The sequence below is a fragment of the Tiliqua scincoides genome, chromosome 2 (assembly GCF_035046505.1).
Source record: "Tiliqua scincoides isolate rTilSci1 chromosome 2, rTilSci1.hap2, whole genome shotgun sequence".
Lineage (NCBI taxonomy): Eukaryota > Metazoa > Chordata > Lepidosauria > Squamata > Scincidae > Tiliqua > Tiliqua scincoides.
In genome coordinates, this window is record NC_089822.1 from 113,879,074 (window position 1) to 113,902,515 (window position 23,442).

Genomic DNA, 23,442 nt, shown 5'->3' on the forward strand with positions numbered 1-23,442 from the left:
CCATTGTCCCACAGCTCAGGTGAGAAGTCAAACAGTCGTCCTCTTGCTGACCGCAGTTGCGTTGGGCCAGCACGGTCTCCAAAAAGGGCCAGAGACTCATTGGAGACTGGGGGCTCTCTGAGGGCCTGATTGAGAGCCCCCGAGGGCCGCAAGTGGCCCCCAGGCCGGGGTTTGGGCACCCCTGAGCTAGACTATGCATGAATGGAAAGTACTCCAGACACCCTTGTGGTTGCATATTATAGGAAAACGTAGCAGTGCAGACATATTGTCTTTTAGGGAAATTTGTCTTCTGCTACTGCTCAGTGAGGAGCCCCAATAATCTTCTTTATTTTTTCCTTCATTAAGAGAATCAAAATCTACAAACACCCAGAAAACCGTGAAGACACAGCAACACAATTATGAAGTCTAAAACACAGAACAGACAAAAAACAAACAAAAATAAAAGCAGGCATTGAGAGTTATGTAGCAAGTAAGGAGTCCTAAATTACTTTGTTCTGCAAAATCATAAAACATATTAATAGCCCAATCCTAACCTGCACTGGAAGGCCAGCTGGCCTGTCCCGTATCCAACGCGGGGTTGCCTCTCAGCCCGGGGCAAGGGAAATTCCTTCCCCTTACTCCAGGTAACACTGCACCAGCCCTAGTGGGGCTTCTCGGATCAAGTGGTGGTGCAGATCCAGGTAGCCTGGAGCTGCTCTGGGCTGCCTGGAACTGGGGTTAGGATCCAGCACAAATGCCGGATCTGGCCCCATCTCCTGCTCACCTGTGGCCTGCCCACAGGCCCACCTGCCGGTGTCACCCATCCTTCCCCCACCACAATGCCTCCTTCCCACCCTCCTCCTGCCCCCTAGGTCCCCATACTGGCCTGACTCAGCCAGCATGGGCTTACTGTTTGCACCGGCTGATGGTGCTTGGGCTGGCCTTCCTCCCTGCTCGGTTTCACAAATGTTGCTTACGGCACATTTGCGACACCTCTGGGATGGCGCGAGGGACTTGCTCTTGCCCATCTGCCTCTCAGGACTGTGTCTATTATTTCTAAAATACTTTCTCAAATTGTTCTAGAAAAAACGTTTTTCTATTCTTCTCTATCAATTGTTCAGTTATTCATCCTTTATTTTATTTTATTTTATTTTCAATGAATGATTTCATTTCTGTATCAGTTATCTATTCGTTGAAACTACAATTCATTAAACCAGTTTTCCCCTTCACAAGCAGGAAGTCCCTGAATGGTTTCCAATTGTCCATAAAAGTCTTTACTGACTTCTCTTTAAAAAAAACTGTTATCCATTTCAGGTAAGTCCAATATCTTTACCTGTGGAGTTCCAATAAGCTTCTGAGGAAACCCCAGGTTTCCCAGAACACCATTCTGGGACCACCATTCTGGGAACACCAGCAAAGCGGTATATAAATACTGTTAATTAATTTAAAAACCACAGTTCTAAAGAATTACAAAGTTGTTTCCTTCATCATCACAATGAGTCGCTAAGTCATGACATTCCTGCAGTAAGAAGTCTTGAAGCATAAGCGCCAGGCACTGTGGGGCTGGGAAGATTGATGGTAATGGAGAATCCAGAATGAACTGACTTAATTTACCAAATAGTTTTTCCAGCCTCTTGCTAAATTTGTCCTGCCCCTGAATTGGCCCGTCTGAGGGCATGAGCACATGTTGCTTTTGTTGGCACTGGGAGGCAGTAATTCACCGAATCTAATCCCAGCAAACTGTGCTGCAACTGGGATGGTGTCTACTGGTTCAGATGCCTGCCCAGGAGAATTGTGGGTTGACTGCAGAAGACTTGGTTTGAGTTTACACAGGGGAACATGCACATGCACACAGACGCACAGGCACACAGATATGGTTCTACCTAAGGTAAGATCAAGTGATGAATTATGGGTGTCACTAAGGATGGGTGTTATATTGAGACAGATCTGACTTACGGGCTACAACCCACTGGGAAGGTCTTTCCTGCTCATCCTTATTTAGCATGTAACAAGTTATGTGTTCTTCTGGGTCATATCTAACAAGCTCAAGAGCATTCATATAGCCCTTTCAGAATACTGTAAACACGGCAGCCATCAGCAGGTTTACCCTTTCCTTTTTTGACAATTTGGAAGGACTAATTTTCTTTCTCTGGCTCATTTTAATTTTAGTTTTTTAAAACCCTGCCAATGTTGGATCCAAAGCATTCTGCATGTGCATGAAGATGGGGGACGACGACAGTTTTGCAGTTCCTTGTACTCCCCCCCCCAAGTCTGGGGCCTTCTGGAGCAGTACCCTATAAAATCAAAGGGTCTACTGCCAGAAGGAAAAATCAGTCACCACTGTCCTATGCATGCATTGAAGCACTTGCATAGGACTCTCTCTGCGTCCTGTTCTCAAAGGCTGATGGGCCTTTGAACTCATTGACTAGAACAGGGGTGTCCAAAGTTTTTGGCAGGAGGGCCACATCATCTCTCTGACACTGTGTCGGGGGCCAGGGAAAGAAAGAATTAATTCACATTTAAAATTTGAATCAATTTACTTAAGTTTACATAAATAAATATATTAAAGATGAACTTATATGAATGAATGAAGGCCTATAAAAGGCCTTGCACAAAGCAAGGCCGGCCTTTCCTTTGCTGCCTCTGCTGCATCACAGACGTGAAACAGCAAGCAGTGGAGGGAGCCCTCATCCCACAGCTCACGGAAAAAGGTCAAACAGTTGCCTTCATGCTTACAGCAGTTGTGTTGGGCCAGTGTGGGCTGCAACAAATCTCCGGAGGGCCAGAGGCTCATTGGAGACTGGGGGCTCCCTGAGGGCCGCATTGAGAGGCCTCGAGGGCCGCATGTGGCCCCAGGGCCGGGGTTTGGGCACCCCTGGACTAGAATACTGGAAGACAGTAGTAGTGTTACTTATGGTAAGACAGAATACTAGAAGACAGGAGTAGCATTAGGACCCAATCCTATCCAGCTTTCCAGCACTGGTGCAGGTGCAATGCAGCCCTGAGGTAAGGGAACAAACGTTCCCATACCTTGAGGAGGCCACTGTGATTGCCCCCCCCCAGGAAGGGGTGCATGCCCCATTGGCATGGCTGCACTGGCACTGGAAAACTGGATAGGATTGGGCCCTCACTTATTACTTATAGCTCTGAAAGAAAAAGAGTAGATGAAGCCAGAACATAAGAAGAGCCCAGCTGGATCAGGCCAAGGGCCCATCTAGTCCAGCTTCCTGTATCTCACAGTGGCCCACCAAATGCCCCAGGGAGCACACAAGACAACAGGCACAACCTGCATCCTGGTGCCCTTCCCTGCATCTGGCAATCAGAGGCAGCTTGCCTCTAAAACCAAGAGCTTGCACATACCTACTATGACTTGTAACCTATAATGAACTTCTCCTCCAGAAATTTGTCCAATCCCCTCTTAAAGGCATTCAGGCAAGATGCCATAACTACTTCTTGTGGCAAAGAGTTCCATAAACTAATTACACTCTGGGTAAAGAAATATTTTCTTCTGTCTGTTCCTCCCAACACTCAGCTTTCGTGGATGTCCCCTGGTTCTGGTGTTATGCGAGAGGGAAAAGAGCGTCTCTCTATCCACTCTGTCCATCCCCTGCATGATTTTGTATGTCTCAATCATGTCCCAACTCAGCTGCCTCTTTTCTAGACTGGAGGCCCAAACGCTGTAGCCTTTCCTCATAGGGAAGGTGCCCCAGCCCAGTAATCATTTTTGTTGCTCTCTTCTGCACCTTTTCCATCTCCACTATATCCTTTTTGAGATGTGGTGACCAGAACTGGACGCAATACTCCAGGTGTGGCCTAACCATCAATTTGTACAGTGGCATTACAGTATTAACTGTCTTGTTCTCAATGCCTTTCCTAATGATCCCAAGCATGGAATTAGCCTTCTTTACTGCCGCTGTGCATTGGTTCAACACTTTCATCGAGCTGTCCACAAGGACCCCAAGATATCTCTCCTGATCTGTCACAGACAGCTCAGAACCCATTAGCCTATATATGAAGTTTTGATTTTTTTGCCCCAATGTGCATGACTTTACACTTACTTACATTGAAGCATCTGCCATTTTGCTGCCCAGTCTCCAGAACATGGAGAGAAGGCTCCTATGATGACCTTGGAGATAACAGGGCCTTATACAGATTTTCCATGTGTTTGTTACTAGCCTACTAATATGGCCACTAGACTGCAGCCATGCCTTCTTTCCTTTGTTGCCAACTACTTGCTCCTCATCTCCCCTTGTACTTTCAAAGTAGCAACCGTCATCTTTCCCTCCTCCCAATGCTATCTCACTTGCAGTCAAGCAGCAGCAAGATATTTATTTATTTATTTAAAGCATTTCTTTCCCATGCTGAAGTAAATGCCCAAGGTGGCTTACAAATACCACAGAAAATTATAAGTACTGGATTGTTGTGGTACTGTGTGATAACTGCTTTTTGAACTTCTTTTGGTTGAAAAGTGGTCTGTAACTATTCATATTCACAATAGTTATAACAGCTGCCCAAAATGTGGTTGGGACATGCCAGATGGATCCTACATGATAGCATAAGGAATCATTGTGTACAGTAATGGGAGAGGATGGATCACACCCAGTGCATTTAATTCTTTTTTATTATAAACAGTTAAGAAATGCCTTAAGAGGAAGCTGGAAATCATATCCTGATGTGCTGCAGTGTGCAGCTCAAGGAATTTAACACTTTTTTCCTGGCAGTGGATTGATGCATGGTGTGAGAGGGTCTAGTAAGCGGGTGAAGCGGAAAGGCTGGGAGCCAGGACTTGGGGGCTCTCTTCCTGGATCTAGGAAGGAAGTGGGTTTATTGGAGGAAGGGATTGGACTCTTGGGTTCTGTCCGGAGCAGCTGGAGGTAATAAGCAACGAGGTAAGACCAGTAATATATTTGATTAGACCAATAGGCTGTACATTTCCAAGTTACACTGAAGTCTTTATCCAACCATTTGGAAAAGTTTCCAAGTCTCATCTATATATAGAACAAAGTTACTTTTTAATGTAGAGATTTTTATTCCACTTTCCTTCTGCTCAGTTTTGTGTGTGTGTGTGTGTGTGTATGTGAGAGAGAGAGAGAGAAAGGCATGGAGAGAGAGCTAAGGATGTATTTTAGGAGTTTGGATTCTGTTCCAACTTTGGGATGTTGGGGGGGGCAGATAGGGGGCAATACTTATTAATTACAAAGATGAAAGGGATCCAAAATATGACCCTCAACCTTGAGGCAGGACATATGGTAACATGCATATCCCTCCTACTCTTCCTACAACAATCCCAGAGTGGTATTTTTATCTTCGCAACAATCTTATAGGGTAGAATAAAGTGAATGACTTGCCAAAACCAGCCTAGCTGAGCAGAGAACTGTTTTCTTACATCTAGCATTCTAGCCATATAAACAGGTACTATGATCCTGACAGTGCATATGCAACGATTTCTTGATGTTTGGGCTGTATTGTCTGCTCTGTAATGGACTGGGGTGCCAGTGGATTTGAAGCAGAAAGTCTTCCTGTTTCAAAGTGTTAAAAAGATAAAATATTCTAGAAATGGCCAGATGTTTTGGGTTCTGGTCTACAGTTGCCAACCAGCCAGAATTTTACATTTAATTTTACAGTTGCGTTAAAAGGAGCAGTGAGCATTTTTAGTGGTGTGTTGTGCTTGATTTATTTTTCTGTATGTATACCCACTTGCCTAATCTAGACTTTTGAGCCAGTTATTCTTTAATTTGTAACAGAAGCTGGTTCACATCCAAGGGGAAGGCACTTTGCACATGCTCAGAAACAATGTAACCGTAGAATTGTATTTGAAAAAAGATTGTTCCCCATTTTTGAACCAAAGACCCTACCTATGTTCAAGGGCACTTTGCCCAGCGCATTAGAATTTTCTGAAAGGAAATACTTGCAATTTCTCTGTGGGGTGACGTGGTAGTTCATCAGAAAGACCTTAGAGCTAAAATAAATATTGCCCTGAAAATCATGAGATATAATAGTCCATGCTATGTAATACATCTCATGCTTCAGTTAATGCATTGTTTTTATTGCTGGGTTTATACTTAAAAATAAGTCGATGGATTTGAGATTTTCCAGGAGAGAACAGGGTTATATATATATATATATAAAACAAGGAATGTTGACAGAGCTTTGTGTCTTTTCTGAGTCTACATCCATATCTGTGCTGAATCTGGTCTGGTACCTGGCACAGATTGCTGAGAATCTCAGCTCTCGTATTCCCTTGTGGTTATGACCTGGAGAATGAGCAGGCAGCAGCTGCAAAGACTATGCTTTAATGAAGAACAATAGGTTCTTCCTATCAAGGAATGTTGTTCTCTTCACAGCCCGATCCATGGCTTGGTGCCCGAGTGCCAGCGCCACGATTGCAGCGCTGGTGCGGGATGTCATAAATGTGCCATTTATACCACCAAGCTATGCTTGGTGGAGAGCAAGCTATGCTGGCAGGGAGGCCTGCACCTCCCTGTCAATGCCGCAGCAGGAGCTCCGGCCATTGCCAGAGCTCAGATAAGTGCCAAACAGTGCAGGGCTGTAAGGAGGGTGGGAGGAGAGCGGAATGGGGTGTGAGACTGACCAGGGGGAGTTGGGACTGACGGAGGCCTCCTCTGCTGAATCCTAGCCCCCATGTTGGGCTCAGAAGCCTGACGTGGGGCTTCTTGAGTCTGTACCAGTGAAATAGCTGGCGCAGAGTTGAGAAGCCCCATTGAGCAGGCAGGTAAGGAGATGAAACTCAACCTAACTCTGAGGAGACCTCCAGCCTTCTTGGATCCAGTACAAGATTCAGTGGTAGCCATTTAGCGCCGCTGCTCCTGTGCTGGATAGGTTTGAGCCAGGGGTGTCCAGGCTGAGCCAGGGGTGGCCAAGTGTTTGTGGCAGGAGGGCCACATCGTCTCTCTGACACTGTGTTGGGGAAGAAAATAATTAATTTACATTTAAAATTTGAATCAATTTACATAAGTTTACATAAATGAATATATTAAAGATGAACTTATATGAATGAATGAAGGTCTTGCAATAGCTCAAGGCCTATAAAAGGCCTTGCACAAAGCAAGGCTGGCCTTTCCTTTGCTGCCGCTACTGCATCACAGATGTGAAACAACAAGCAGTGGAGGGAGCCCTCATTCCACAGCCCATTCGAGAGGTCAAACAGTTGCCCTCACGCTGAGAGCAGTTGCGTGAGGCCAGTGTGGGCTCCAACAAATCTTCAGAGGGCCAGAGGCTCATTGGAGACTGGGGGTTCCTTTATGCCTAATAAAGGTTTTGTTGACTGTTCCCTGAGGGCCGCATTGAGAGGCATCGAGGGCTGCAAGTGGCCCCAAGGCTGGGGTTTGGGCACACCTGGTTTGAGCCAACAGTGTATAAATTATGATGATAAGGCTGCAATCCTAACCACACTTTCCTGAGAGTAAGCCCCATTGAACAAAATAGGACTTACTTCTGAGAAGACCTGGTTAAGATTGTGTCCTTTGTGTATTACAGTTGACCTCTTGCAAGACTTATCTTGGAAAGAAGCAAAGACATTTCCTTCAAAGAAATTCAGCTTGACAAATAATAGTTTTCTACCACTTCTACTAAGACAGTCCAAATCTTTATGGGATGCTACATTTTAATGTTATATCTAGAAGCTCAGCTTTTGTAAAGCTTACTTTCATTTTTTTAGGTTTTAAAAATGCACTTTTTTGATTGAGCAACTCTAGCTTTGCAAAGTTGATTTAAGACCGTTTGCCATTAGTTTAGCATTTTAAAATTTTTATTATTGTTTAACACATTTATTTTAATTTGCAAATAAGAACAAAAGTAAACTTGGTGTTATTGGGTTGTTCAACCTTAAAATGGGTAACATTGCTTTCCAAAATACAGGTCCAACTTTGTTATACATGGATTTTTTGTACACTGATTTTACTCAACACGAATGGCCACTGCAAATGAGAAAGAACGTGCTGATACCTGGAGAAGGGGAAAAAATGCACCTCTTTAAAATCACAGTTTATATAACGGCTTTTCTTACTGTTGTAGTGAGAAAGCATGCAAGCAATTATTCCATTCTTCAGCTGAGCCAGGCAAAGGCAGGGGGTCCTTTGCATTTCTAATTGCTGACTGCCTCTCTACAACAGCAAGAAAAACTGTTTTTAAACCATGACTGTAAAGGGATGTACTTTTTAATTTTTTTAAACTACTTTTATCTAACACATTTTATGGTATCAGCAGGGAGTCCCAGAATCAAACCCCTGTGGATGTCGAGGCATGACCTTATTCCATTAGGAGCTATGGAGGGGCAAGAAAACTGGAACTGAATCTTTAAATCTATTTTTCCAGTTTTTTAATTCATGGATTTTTTTTATCCAGTAGGGGTTCTGGAACAGAACCTCAGTGGATAACGAGGGATGACCTGTAGTAATATCTGTGTGTGTGTGTGTGTGTGTGAGAGAGAGAGAGAGAGAGAGAGAGAGAGAGAGAGAGTCTCCATGTAATTAATCTCAACTAAGTCCAGTGGCGTAGCTAGGGGGTGCGGGGGATGCAGTCCGCACCTGGCAACACACACTGGGGGGGGTGACGTGCTAAATTGCAGTGGTTAGGAGTAACCCCATCATGTTATATACTGTTGGATGAGGAATTTCAAGTGGAATGCAATGCAAAAAACTGGATCGAAATATCTCCTTTCTATCAAATGTTATGGCCAAAAAACTGGAGAATAAAAAATGCATGGATCCCTATGGAAAGTGAAAGTGAGCCGTATCGCACATTTACTCGCGAGTATGTGAAATTGCCTTAGTCCATCAGAAAGGGCAGGTCGAGAGGAATCCAATGACACCAGAATGGTCCTGATCCAATGAATGCAGCCCCCAAAAACACCTGAGAAGGAAGTCCCTCCCTCCAAGCAGATGAATGTATTGAGCCCTATGGAAAGCAAAACTAAGCGTCACAGTCGAGTTTACTCGTGAGTAAGCAAACGTGCCTTGGCTGGTGTGAAAGATCAGGTGAAGGAGAGTGCAAGGCTACCAGAATGGTCCTGATCCTATGCACCTGGAGCTAAACAAGTGCTCCAGAAGGCAGCCTCCCCCCCACTAAAAAGGGTCAAAACAGAGGCTTCAGCTGATAAGGTGAACCTTTTTGAGACTTGTAAAGCCAGGTGGATCCTGACAGTGATCTGGTTTAAACAGAAGTTCTTAAATTGAACTGGGCACTGGGTGGGACTGAAAACCTTACTGATTTTGGAGGGGGGGGGTCTTATTGCAGGCAGGCTACAGAGGAAATTCACTTGGTGGAACAGGGCTGGCTTCTGCTCATTTAATTATTTGTTTTACTTTAATTATTTATACTTATTTATTTTAATTTGCCTGATGATGTCACTTCCACCATGACATCACTTCTGGTGGGTCTTGGACAGATTGTCATTCTAAGAAGTGGGTCCCAGTGCTAAGAATTTGAGAACTGCTGCAATAAGGTGTTAGTAAGTTGACACCCTGGTGGGAGGTGTGAAACCACTAGTGACCAAAATCACTAAAATCACAGTTTGGAGGAATACCATCATGTTATATATCAATCATTGCGTCATTTCATGCAGACTGTGTTCTATCTTTGTTCTATCAAAAGGTACAGCCAAAAAACCAGTGGGGGTGGAGTGATGGTACATCACCATGCCCACCATCTGGGGTGTTGCCCTGCCCACTGCATGGGGGGTGATGCGCTGGCATCCCGCACCGGGTGACGTGAACCCAAGTGATGCCACTGACTAAGTCTGAGCTTCTAAACACATTAACTTGGGACATGAGCTCAATAGCTTACAACCCAGTCCTGGAATCAGAAGTAAGTACTGCTGAAACTTGTTCAGAAAGTGTTGTGGAGGGCTGGGGGAGTTTGACCCAGAAGCATGGTTACAAGTAAGATAGCTAACTCCTTCATTCCTTAACCAAGATGACTGAGGAAAGCTACTTCCAGAGGGTGAAGTAATTTCTTCCCTTAACAGAGATCAGTTGTTAACTTGGCATTTAACTATTTTCATCCCTGTCCTGTTCCTTGAGATCCAGCGTGAGAACAGAGTCGGGGGCTGGGAGGGGGGTTGCAGTAGCATCAACAAAACGCCCCATATGGCCTTGCCTCGGGGGCCTGGGAATGGATGCTCTGTTTACACAAGAACCAGAAGCCATCTGTCCCAGAGCACACCATTTGCTCTTCTCAATTCCTCCCAAGCCCATGTCTGGAGATTGTAAAATAGGAGCCTCCCTCCTAGAGCTAATGGCAGCAGGCAGGGCTTTGTTTTCTTTGGGATTATGGTGCAGAGGTGAGGGGTTAAGTATCCCCTTGCTGTGTGCTGCAGCCCTGCTCTTGATTGCCCCCACCCATGACTTCTGTTATAAAAAGAAAAGAAAAATAAGTCAGAGGCCCTAGTGCCATTGCATTTTGAATAGTGCCTGGTTTGACCCTTAGTGTGTTTAGTAGTGTACAGGGATATGCCAGAGTCACAGGGCGCAGTCCTAACCAACTTTCCAGCACTGACATAGCTGTACCAATGTGGTGTGCATTGCATCCTGCAGTGCGGAGGCAGTCAAAGGGACATCCTCAAGGTAAGGGCATGTTTGTTACCTTACCTTGGGGCTGCATTGTGGCTAGGCCAGTGCTGGAAAGTTGGTTAGGTTTGTGCCCACAGTGTCTAATCTGGAGTCAAGCCCCAAGTCTCTGTCCCCCTTGACTTGAGTAGCAAAGGAGTCCTAACAGGCAGCCATCACAACTTGTCCAGAGGCGTTTTAGAGTCATTTTGACTTGAGTATGAGTCTTTCCAAAACACAAGTCAAGCCTCGAGTCAGAAAAAATGACTCTGCAGAAAAAATGGAGCTGCTGGTGAGGTGTGTTTATGTCAAAGTTCTCGTTGAACACTGCCCTGATGTTCCCATACCATCTATTGTCAGTGACATGGTGAATCCTTCAACCACCCTTTTCATTTCTTTGATGTAAACGAAAGCTCTGCTGTCATTAGAGTGAGTTCAGCAGTGCAGAAGGCAGTCAATTCCATACAAACCCCAAAGACGACCCCCCCATTCACTCATACTCCTGATTCTGTCCTCAGAAGGAGCACTGAGCAGCACACCATGGAGACCAACAGGGAGGCATCCAAGCTTGCAAGGCAGGAGGGGATGTGTAGCGTGAAGGAACAGAAGTAGCAGCAGGACGGAGGCTTACAACCCAATCCTTTGCAGCTCTACTCAGAAGTCCTATTGTGGTCAATGGGGCTTCCTTCTTTTACCTCAAGGAAACACCTCCCCCCTACTTTGCCTGCCTCCTTAGCTCCCTCCCTCAGCAAAGTGAGCAGATGTCATAACTGCAAAAGAGGACAAGGCATCCTAAAATGTAGGACATCCAAGAAAAATGTAGGACATAAAATAAAAACAAAAACATTTGTATAGAGGTATGTGCCACTTAACGATGGGGATATGTTCTCCAATCTCCACTGTAATGCGATTACAGTGTTATGTGAACATTCAGCCCAATCTAGTGCCTTTGTTGTGTAAACAGGCACTTCCTGACAAATACTAGCTGGCTACACAGGCTAATGGAGATAGATTGCCTCTTCTTTGCATTAAGAGATTCTTTTGTTGTGTCAGCACACACTCTATTGCAGACTATGGTGGACCTGACTGCTCCATTTAGAACCTCTTTGTTGTGTTTTGACCACTGTTGTATATGTGATCCGTTGTTAAGTGGAATGTCATTAAGTGGTGCACAGCTGTACTGATTTCATGTGGTTAATTTAAACACTACAGGTGGAGCCTATTTATCTGTGTTAGTTCCGTTCCATGACTCTGCGTGATTAACAAAAAACGCATTGTGCTAAATTCCATAGAGTTACGCAAATACACTGCAGCCTGACAATTCCTGATGGAAGGAAACTAAGGCAGCTGTTATCAATCCCCTCCCCTCTGTACTCAGCCCTCCCATTGCCAGCTGTCCCCATGCTGAGGACAGCTGAGCTTTTAAGAGTCCAAGGGGGCTGAGCTTTTAAGAGTCCAACCCTAGGCATTTCTACTCAGAAGTAAGCCCCATTCTAGTCAATGGAGCTTATTCCCAGGAAAGTGTGGAGAGGATTGTAGGCTAAATCACATGCTTTGCTTACTGGGAAGGCTTGCTTGTGTCAGTGATTGCCTGCACCTGGGGGGGAGGAATTTGGCAAACACTCCCTGGGTTTTTTAAAGGAATCCCCTCTGTTGCTACCACACCTGCCCCTGTGTGTGTGAGTGAGAGCGAGCTCCACCTTGCTGCACGTGTTCTGGCTACAGAGGCCCCCCCTTCCCCTCTTCAGCCTCTTTGCTGGCTCAGGGGCTCCAGGATTGTTACTGTTCCTTGTAAGGGCTCTTCCTCTTCCAGGGCTCCAGGGCTATTTCCCTGCCTGAGCGAGGCAAAGCCTTTTTGCAGTGTTTTGGGCTGCCTGGAATAGGAGTGAGATGCCAGTGCAGGGCAAAGGAGGCAAAGGTATGTGTGTGACTTTCGGTACCCCCACCCCATTCTCGATGAGACAAATCCGAAGATAAAAAATCCATTGATAAATAGGCTGCACCTGTATATTACTTATTATTTAATTCAAAACTGAATTACATATATTACTTATAATGTATCAATTATAAGAAGGCTATGTGCTACCTACAGGGGCTCACAGGGAAAAGGAGGGCATTTAAGAGGATGTCTGGTCACCTTGCCCTCCACAGCCTCTGCCCCTCTTGGGACACCTGCAGGAAACTCCATAACACCCCTTCTTAAAACCCACCTTTCGCACCATGCCTTTCCGCGCAAGCCTAGGCATGTTTACTCAGAAGTAAGTCCCTTTACAGTCAATGGGGCTTAGTCCCAGGAAAGTGCATCCAGGGTTTCAGCCAGACAAAAATCTCTATTTCCCTACTTACTGTAACTTACATGTGTGTAAAGGGAGACCATTGCATTGAGGGGTCAGGGGGTCCAAACTCCACTGAGACACGGGAGGGAGCACAGCTTGCAAGCAAGGCTGGGAGCCCCTGCCGGGGCATTTGTCAAGGCAGCTTGGGGCACCTGTTTGGAGGGCACCCTCCTTCCCACTTTGCTCTGCTCTGCAGATAGGCAACAGGGACCATGTGGGGCAGTTGCTTGGAGAGCGCAGACCATTAAGGCATTACACTTTCCAGCGCACCTTTGCCACCCCTGCACGGCGCTATCCTCTGCGTGGGGGCGAGGCAAAGGTTGTGCAGGTAGACAGGAGGTGGTGATGTGCACCACACCAGGGGGGCGCAGCCATGCTGAAGCACCCCAGTATCCAGAGGAACAGTGTCCCAGTGCCCCACTGTCCATGTCATGCTGGAACTCGCAGCAGCAGCAATAACAAGGCTGCAATCCTGCACGTCTGCCTGAGCCTGTAGTTGTCCCAGAATGGAGGGCAGAGATGGACATTTTCCTGGACTTCCGGTCAAAAAGCTGAAATCCTGGACATGACCGGGAATATCTGGATGTCTGGTCACCCTGTTTCTGGGCTATCCAAGCATTTTCCTATAGCTGGAAACCTCCCCCCCCCTCCATTGGGCTCCTCCTTCTCCTCTCCCTTGTCCAGAGACAAAAATCAGGCCAGGCATTTGGCCAATCAATCATCTGCAACTTCTGAGATGGACAAGAGAGCCTGCTCCCCCCGCCCCCGTGTCCTGGCTGCTTTTGCCTTCTGCTGGTTCCTCCCCCCCCCCCCCCAGCTTCATGCAGCCTCCCTCCTCCTCTCTATCCCAGCCTCCACCTCCTGGAGCCAACCTACCCTCCTCCTACCAAGTCTGTTGCTTGCTCCAGTTTGGATGCCAGCTTCTGGATTGCCCATAAGATCTTTCGGGGCAACACAGAAGCCACGAAAAAATAGTAAACAAGCACACATACGCATGAGTCTTGGGCCCCAAATGATGAATCTTTGTGACTCATGCATCTACAAGTCCTAACTCTTTTAGGGTAAAAACTCCAAGTCAGTGCCCGAGTCATTGACATGTGTAACTCGAGTCCCCACAAGTCTTGGAAAGCGTGTGTTTTGGTGGCTCGAGTCAAATCTGTGAGTCATGTCCCCATCCCTGGAGTTTACCCTTGCTTGTACAACCGGCTTCCCATGACAAAGGCAGGCAATGAGAAACGTCTGGAAGTTGGAACGTTTTTGTTCATGAGACTCATTTTGATTGAACCGGTTTGGATGATACTCCTATTGTTTGACTGGGCCCCATATTAAAAGACATCTGGTGTGCACATGGTTTAGCCCAGGGGTGTCAAACTTATATAGTGGGCTGAATAGCACTGCTATTCGTGGAGCCTACTGAGGGCCAGAAGTGACATCATTAAGCAGATGATGGCCAGAAATAACCACTTTGTCCCCACATAGAAACGATGTGAGAGTTTCTATCTGACAGAAACTGACAAATGACAGAAGAGAAAACGTGCTAATCTTGTTCACAATTTCAAGATATTATTTCATAATTTTCTCTGAGAAATTATAGAGGAATTACTTCATAATTTCAAGAGCCCAATTATCATGCTGGGAGAGTTCAAATAAAATGGGGACCAGGTAAATTGCTTTCCATGGGCCTTATGTTTGACACCCCTGGTCTAGCCCCTTATGCTCCAGTGAGTCTGGGTTACTTGTCTTACAGTGCAATCCTACCTTGTGCTGGAACAGGCAGGCCAGAAGGCCTGCGCTCTATCCAGCACAAGATAGGGGCCCAAAGTGGCTCAGCCGGAGGTAAGGAGAAATTCTTCCCCTTACCCCTGGGTAAGCCACCACAGCCCCAATGGGTCTCCTTGGACTTGCATAAGTCTGAGGTGGCATAAGGAGAGCAGAGTGGCTTGTAGCTGCTCCACGTTGCTCGGGAACAGGGTCTAGGATCCGGCATATCTGCCGGGTCTCAGCCGCGCCTCCTGCTCTCTGCCCACCCACCCCTGGGACCACCCTCCCCCTGCTCCAGAACACCTTGGTCCTGTCTTCTCCCCACCTCCACCCTGCCTCTGCCCTCCCCAGAGCCTTGTGTTGGCTGAGCTCAGCCGACACAAGGATCCCCTGTGAAGTTGGCATGGATTCAGCCTTCATGGGCTGGAGCGTGTCCCTACGCCAGCCCAGCTGACTCCTGAGGAGGCGCAAATGTACTTTATGGCATGTTTGTGCCCTCTTGGGCCAGTGCAAGGGTCTTGCGCCAGCCCAGGGCATTCCTAGGATTGTGCACTTAATTGCTTGGGGGATAGTCCATTTGTAGGGTTAAGAGTTTAAACCAGGGATCTCCAAACTTTATGGCCAGAGGGCTGCATCAAATACCTGGCATGGTGTGGAGGGCCGGGAAAAAAATTTAAATATAAAATTTAAATAAATAAATAGAGATGAAACTTAGATGAGTGAATGGGCTCCTTCATTCAACCTCTCTGGCCCTCAGAACACCCTCCAGACACAATCAGAGCACAGTTCTGGTCATGTTCAGTTGAGTGGGCCAGAGGCTTTCAGGGGACAAGAGGTTGGCCGCGGGCCAGAAAGAGGCTTGCTGCGGGCCGCATCTGGCCCCCTGGGCCAGGGTTTGGAAACCCCTGGTTTAAACAAACCTCTGCCACCCCTTTCCCCACAATTAAGGAAACAGGGCATGAGGGGAAGGGTGAGGGTATGTGCGCCATGAGCATGCACACATTTTAAAACATGGGGCCAACAGACAAGACAAGCCATGTCCAAACCAGCCTTTTGTTTTCAGTTGACTCCTAACAAAAATATTGCACTGGCTACATTGTATGTTGGATTTCTCTTCTGAAGACTTTTATACATAAACAACCTTCATATATGTTGGTGACAGAGCAGCAGCAGAAGAGGAGCTCAGAAATACCTTTTAGTGGCATGTGCATACTTTCCAACTGCCCCAATTTACCAGGGACGGCTCATGTTACTGATACCTATCCCTAGTAAATCACTATCCCTATTTTGTCCCTAGTTTTGCCTGTTGGGCTTGTCTTGTTAAAATGTTAGTGTGATTGTCATTCTTCAGCAGTTAGCACCCTCCCCAGCAATGTACCCTCTACTTTTTTGTTCTCTGTATGCAGCCATACAGTGGCTGCGTGGCTGTCGCTATCCTGAGCGCCCGGCAATGACAACATAATTGTCATCGCCGAGCAGGAGAAGCTGACAGAGGCTGGCAAAGGAGCTCAAAAACACCACCACCACTGCCATTGATTCAGTTCAGCCAAACCGGAGCTCATTGGCCACTAGCCATGGAGTCCTGCACCTGCTGCCACAGTTCTCTTGTGGCGCACAGCAACCTTTTTCAGCTGTGCAAGGCTTCCGTTATAACTGTGCTGTCAGGCTACCGCATAGCTTACAGTTTCCCAGACTTTTCAGACATTAACTCTCAGAATGACAAATGGTTACATTATGTCTCTGGAGCACATGCATGTACATGCAAACACATGAACACTGTGGCAGTATTCATGCCACACTGTATGTGTAAACACATGGAACACTGTCCCCTGGGGGCTGGGGATAAGAATAGGCCCTCAGTTTGGCTGTACTTGTCGTAAGAGGCGACTAAACAGCCACTGGGTAGGTGGGACTCGTCAGCCTGGGAAGGCAGCTCATCTGAGAGAAGGAAAACTCTGATCCCAAACCTCCACTGCCTTGTGGCTACATCCAGTTATGGAAAAGGCTTCAGGAGTCAACCTCGAGGCAAAATCCGGAGCCAGAGTCCCTGAGGCAGTTCATGGCTGAACACAGTAACATTCTGGCAACTCCTGCAACGCTGCTGGAACCAACAGTATTGGCTTCTGCCTTTCCATTGGACCATTTCAGCGACGTGGAGAGGGGGGATTTGCTGCATGGGTAACAATCTATCCCCCATATCTACTTTACCCAGGCTTTGCGCACTGGAGAGGACACTCTGTTCCAGAACCACCATTCAGAGCGCGATACCATAGTCTTCCGAGACTGAAGGATGCCAACAAATTGTGGCAGTATGCAGTGCACTGCCTTACAATGATCCAGGTTATCAAAAGTTGATAATCTGGATCACAGTAAGGCAGTGCACTGCATACTGCCACAGTGTTCATGTGTTTGCATTTACATGCATGTGCTCCAGAGACGTAACCATTTGTCATTCTGAGAGTTACCTTCTGTTGATAACCTACTGTGGGATAATTAATGTTTCTCAAGCTTGCCTTCAACCAAAATAAGAAATACAACCTTAGCTTTTCAGACAATATGAGATAAATTATTGCAGCAGCATCAAGTACACCATATTTGTTTGTTTGTTTGTTTGTTTGTTTGTTTTTTTGTTTGTTTGTTAGATTTGTATTCTGCCTTTCTCCCTAAAGGGCACCCAAGGCAGCTAACAATCAAGTGAAAATGCAAGGCAACAGATAAACATTAAAAATACAAAACACTTAAAAACAATTAAAACAAGATAAAATACATAGCAGCAGATTGAAAGCACGTAGTAAAAGACATAATTTATAAATTTATAAAAACAGCCCTTATAGTGCCTCGAAGGCTTTCCTGAATAAAAAAAGTCTTCAGGCCCCGCCAGAACGTTAATAATGAGGAAGTTGCTCTCAATTCAAAGGGGAGGGAATTCCATAGTGCAGGTGCCACCACCGAAAAGGCCCTGTTTCTGGCCGCCATTCCCTTCACCACTCTCAATGACGGCACAACCAACAGGGCCCCTTCTGATGACCTTAGAGAACGGACCGGATTATACTGAAGAAGGTGGTCTCTCAAATACGCTGGTCCCAAGCCGTAATTTATTTACTGAATAAATTAAATTTGATTTCATTGTGGAGTGGGGGGCTACAAAATCTCCTTTGACCCCAGGTAGCAGATGTCTTCACTACGCCACTGGTTGTGAGGTCACTTCCAGGACATCATTTTGCCCTTGACACCTGGCTACACTTTCATTAGCTACACCACTGTCCCTTCTGCAGGGCCTCTGAGAAGAATTTTATGAGGGGGTACAAAGTTTCTTTTGGCACCCTTTCCAAAGGAGGAGGGGGGCAATGAGGACAGGCAGAACAGGGGGCCAGATAAGCTAGGGGGAGGGTGCTGACAGCCAGAACAGTCTTTGGAGCCCAGGTCTACCAGGCTCCTTGATGCAGAGCCCAGGTCTACCCGACCATGCTTCATTGGCAGCTAGATAAAGTAATATGGAAACCCAAACACACTCCTCAATCTCTCTAAAATCTTTGAAATATAGAGAATCCATTGCAGGAAATTAGCATCATCATAGTTAGGGCACAATCCTAACCCATGTTCCAGCACCAACATAAGGGCAATGCAGCTCCTAGGTAAGGGAACAAACATTCCCTTGCTTTGAGGTGGCCTCCATGAGTGTCCCCCAACTGCAGGATGCAGCACACGTCCCATTGGCACAGCTATGCCAGTGCTGGAAAATGGGTTAGGTTTTGAGCCTTAGGCTTGCACTAGAATGGAGAGTGTGCTGTGTGCACCAAAATGAACTTCTGCAGCAGCCATAGCCCCACAACAGTGTCCCTGAAACCCTGTACCAGCCATTGTCAACCACTGTGCCATGGCATATTGGTGTGCCGCGAGTGGTTCACAGGTGTGCCACAGGAATTTGGGGGAAAGTATTAGTAAGGCCAATGGGGATGTGAGCCCCCCATTGGCAGCATGGTGTGCCTTGGCAATTATAAAAAACCTGATGTTGTGCCTTGGCAATTTTAGGGCCTTGACAGTGTGCCATGAGATGGAAAAGGCTGAAAATCGCTGTCCTATACACTCCTTCATGGTTATGGGTTCCACAAGCCAAAAAGCTACTGTAGCAGGCCAGTTTCCTTCCAGATTTGATTCTGTTAGGGAGGGTAATGGATGCATTTCTGGGCCTGGTGTGTATGAAGCAGCAGTTGTCACCTCATGCCTGTGGTTGTGCGCCCAGCATCATGTGCAGGCAGTGAGTTTGGGTGAGATCGGAAAACATAATATCCCAAGAACTATCTGGGCCCCCTCCTTTGGTTCCTGGGCCCCCTTTCTGACCCTGGGCCCAGGTACAAATTACCCCCTTTACCCCCTCTCCTAGGCCCTGCCCTTCCAAATGCAGTTTTGCAGTTGTTTCTGTAAATTGTTTAATATAGTGAGACGAATATATTTAAATGTAGATATGTCTCTTTAGAATATGTTTTTAAATAGGATGATAGCCCACCTGAAGCAGGAGGGGAGTGGCAAAGCAGTTGGACGAAACACCTGCATGTAAAGGAATCTACAAAGCCAGGATCACATGACATATGAAGCATCCATGGTGGTCACTGTTCACATGTTACATCTATCTTCATTCTTAGTAGCTGTTTGGGTTATACAGTACATACACAGACACACACCATCCTAATGCATTTCTGGAGTGATTCTCCAAAGGTTCAGGCTACTCCCTGATCTCTCCCAGAATGTGTCAGAACTGAGCAAATGTCAGTGATGAGGATCATCATCTATAATTTCACCCTGGATCTTTAAAGTGGGCATGAGTCCAGCACATCACATGATATATGGGGATTTCTATGCCAATAAAGGTTGCTGAAACTGAATATATGGAGATTAGCTGCTGAGTGTTCCATAGAATTATGCCTGCAGAGCACCAAGGAAGTGGGTACTAGAAGGCCATGGGGCAAGAACAGCATCCCAGATGATATTTGCTCGGAGATGGAGAATTGTACAAATGTAGGCTATGGAAGGATGACAAAGATCTCTCTCAGAATCATGAGGATAAATCTCTGTGGAGCTGAAGAAAGTCAGATTGGTCCCAAAGGCAAGGACAAACTGAGTTGCCTCGATCTAAGGTTCTTCATCCCTCCAGCTCCTTGAAGTCTAGAGATAAATGTCAGGTTTCTCACTGAATTCTAGGTGGTTCAAAAGAGAAATTTTTGCTTGTGGTATTTTATACACTCATCCCACTTCCTTCTCTGGTAAACAGATTTTGCACATTTATGTATTGCTTCAGCAATTTACCAAACCTGTTTGACCAGAGGTTGCAGTGTGGCAAAAAAATAGTGTATATGATATATACAGTATGGGAAGTGAAGTTGCTTCCAAACCACTTTCAGCATTCTTAAAAAATGATCATCTGTCTCCAGACAAAGCGTCTGCGTGTCCCTGCTCTAGAATTCCAACTCCTTTAATGGGAACCACAAGACAGCAGCCCAGAAGCTGGGAAGATTTAATGCGCTAAGTCCTGGAGACTTTAATGGTTTTTCCTTGAGCCAAATTGGATCTAATTCCCTGCACAAGCTGGCAAGAGCTGCTGGTAATTCTTTGGCACTTAAGCACAAGGCCTTCAGAGCCTGTCCTATAAATCTAGAGCAGGAGTGTCCAAACTTTTTGGCAGGAGGGCCACATCATCACTCTGATACTGTGTTGGGGGCCAAGGAAAAAAAGAATTAATTTATATTCCAAATTTGAATAAATTTACATAAATGAATACATTAGAGATGGAACTTATATGAATGAATGAAGATCTTGCAATACCTCATGGCCTATAAAAGACCTTGCACAAAGCAAGGTCGGCCTTTCCTTTGCTGCCAGTGCTGAATCACAGACATGAAACAACAAGCAGTGGAGGGAGCCCTCGTCCTACAGCTCACATGAGAGGTCGAACAGTTGGTCCTCATGTTGAGAGCAGTTGCGTCAGGCCAGCATGGGCTCCACCAAGTCTCCAGAGGGCCAGAGCTCATTGGAGACTGGGGGCTCCCAGTGGGCCAGATTGGGAGTTCTCGAAGGCCACAAGTGGCCCCCGGGCTGGGATTTGGGCACCCCGATCTACAGCAGGGGTCTCCAAACCCCGGCCCGTGGGCCAGATGCAGCCTGCAGCGAGCCTCTATCCGGCCCGCAGCCAGCCTCTTGTCCCCTGAAAGCCTCTGACCCACTCGACTGAACATGACCAGAGCTGTGCTCTGATTGCATCTGGAGAGTGTTCTGAGGGCCGAAGAGGCTGATTGAATGAGCCCACTCATTCATTTATTCATTCATCTAAGTTCCATCTCTAATTTATTTACTTAAATTTTATATTTAAGCTTTTTCGGCCCTCAGCACTGCACCAGATATTTCATGCGGCCCTCTGGTCAGAAAGTTTGGAGACCACCGATCTAGAGCAACACCCCAGCCCTCAAATAGTGAAACTCCAGCTCTACTTTCTTGCTAGTAACTGAGCAAGTTGGGAAGAGTGGATTAAGAAGAAGCCTGGATATTTTCCTTCCTCATCTGTTCACAACTGGAGATTCCAAGATAAATGCCCTGCCCAAATTGTTATCTTTTACTTCTTTACCTTTCAATTTGCTGTTTTGCCTTCAGGCAGGACAGCAGGGGTTGGTCACTGGCTGGGGACTAGAACCAACAGAATGTCCACAATTTAGCCCTGAGGTCCTGCCCAGTGCCCAACTTGGCTGAGAGTCTGGGTGGCAGCAGTAATCCACAATGCTATCTAAGGGCATAATCCTAACTTGCACTGGAAGCAGGCAGGCCAGTGGGCCCCAATGGATCTACTTGGATCTGCACCACCTGATGAGGTGGTGCAGATCCAAGCAGCCCGGGACTGCACTGGGCCACCCGGAAACAGGATCAGGATCTGGCATAACTGCCAAATCCTGGCCCCGCCACCCATTCCCCAGCTGCCCCTGGGAATGCCCACCCTCTCCCGCCCCAGAACGCCTCCCTCCTGCCTCCTCCCCGCCCTCCCCCAGCCTCCCCATCAGCTGAGCTCTGCCAACACAACTCACCCTTTCCCTGGGGCCCGCATTGGCACGGCGAGACCGGCACGCGAATGTCCCCAACAAATGGTGCAAAATTGCTTTACAGCACTTTTGCGACACTCCTGGGCCACCACAAGGGACTTGTGTCTACTTGGGGGGGGGTGTTAGTGCAGTGCTTGGCCCCAGGCCCCTTGCAGTCTGGATCCTGCTTGTCCTAGCCAGAGAGGGACGAGAGCAGATCTAGTTTTCCCATCCTACCCTTGAGGGGGGAAAAAGCCAGTGATTTAGGGCCCACCGTGTCACTGAGCCCATTGTAATATTCACTTACTTGAGTTTAGAAAAGGGAAATGGTCAGATCTCATTCATTTCAGTGTGGCATGCACAAGAAAACATCCCTGGATTGTGCCTGTGATTGTCCTCTACTGTGGCTTGGCTACCAGTGCTGGACTTAAGACTCAATAAGGCCTAAGCAATATAAAGCTTGGAGGTCCCTTGCTAAAAAATTACACCAAAATTTGCTGAACAAGCTGTTTAAAAAAGGTCTACACCTTCACAGAGAGAGAGAGAGAGAGAGAGAGAGGCATGCTTAAAATTCTAAAAGCCTGCCCCAAGCCTTGCAAACATGCCTTATGGTATGTTTGCAACAGTTCGCGCTAGCAGTAAGCCGCCATGCACCATTTAGGATTGGGCCCTGAGTTGGTAGTGTGTATGATACCACTTCAGCCTGCAGGTGGAGGTTGCAGTTTTTAATGCCCCTATCATTTCCAGCAAGTTAAAAATTAACCCATTGTCGTATCCCTGCCCAGAAGGGCAGCGCCAGTTTGGTAGACAGGGTGGATTCTGTCCAGTGCCGCTGAGGCCAATGAGCAAGACACTGAAGGTGGAGGACAACGAAGGTTTTTTATTGTTCAACAGACATGTCTGTGACCTTTGAGAGTTTGCACACTCAGATTCGAAGGCAATGTCAAAAGGGTGGGACCCTCCTTTTACACATTTCAGTTGTCATTCAAAACAAAGTCCCCCAAAAAGGGTATTAACTTTCCGTTCCACTGACCTCCTCATGTCCTCACTCCCCCACCCTTCTTCACTGCCCTCCTCATGGCTTTTGCCCCCCACCTTCCAACAAGGAAGTATCCTGGTTTCAGTCTTTCTGTGCAAACATGTTTTGCTATGGCTATTTTCAGCTATGAGGTTACATATCGTCTGGTGTGTGAGGTTTTGTTAGCTGTCAGCAGGGGAATTTTGTGACATTAAGCACTTTGGTTACCTCATCAGCGAAAAGGAAGGGGGTCTGTTAATTATAGAATTTGCAAGGCAGTTAGTCTGGAGCATCTCCCCTAAGTTCATACTTGGCCTGTCTTTATTCTGCACCCCCTCCCTCTGTCCTGTGTTGGTGGCTGTTACAAGTTACTTTGAGAGGAAAGAAGGGGGTCCAAGACAGGTAATTAGGTAACACCATTATTAGGGTTCTACTCTAGCCATGTGGCAGGGCAGGGTATTTTAAACATAAGGAAGTGTTTCAAGTGTGACTCATTAGCAGTCTGAAGTGGTACAGTCCATTCTGCCATCTCAAAACTTTACCACTTCATTTCTTTCTCATTCTGGTACATGTGTACACGCTACCTGGCCTTGAATTTAGATGTGATGTACATTTGTTGTGCCACATAGCTGGGTTTATTCACACGGGTCGGCAGAATTCTGTTGAGCATTTACCTTATTTATCCTACAGTGACATATTCTGTGAATTCTTTGGTGCTGAGG

At 46.6% G+C, this 23,442-nt stretch overlaps 1 protein-coding gene across 1 annotated transcript in view; it reads left to right on the top strand.

Annotated features, from left to right (window-relative positions):
• ANGPTL6 (angiopoietin like 6) overlaps positions 1 to 23,442 on the top strand; it is a 45,635-nt gene that overhangs the window by 11,264 nt on the left and 10,929 nt on the right. The window lies entirely within an intron of this gene.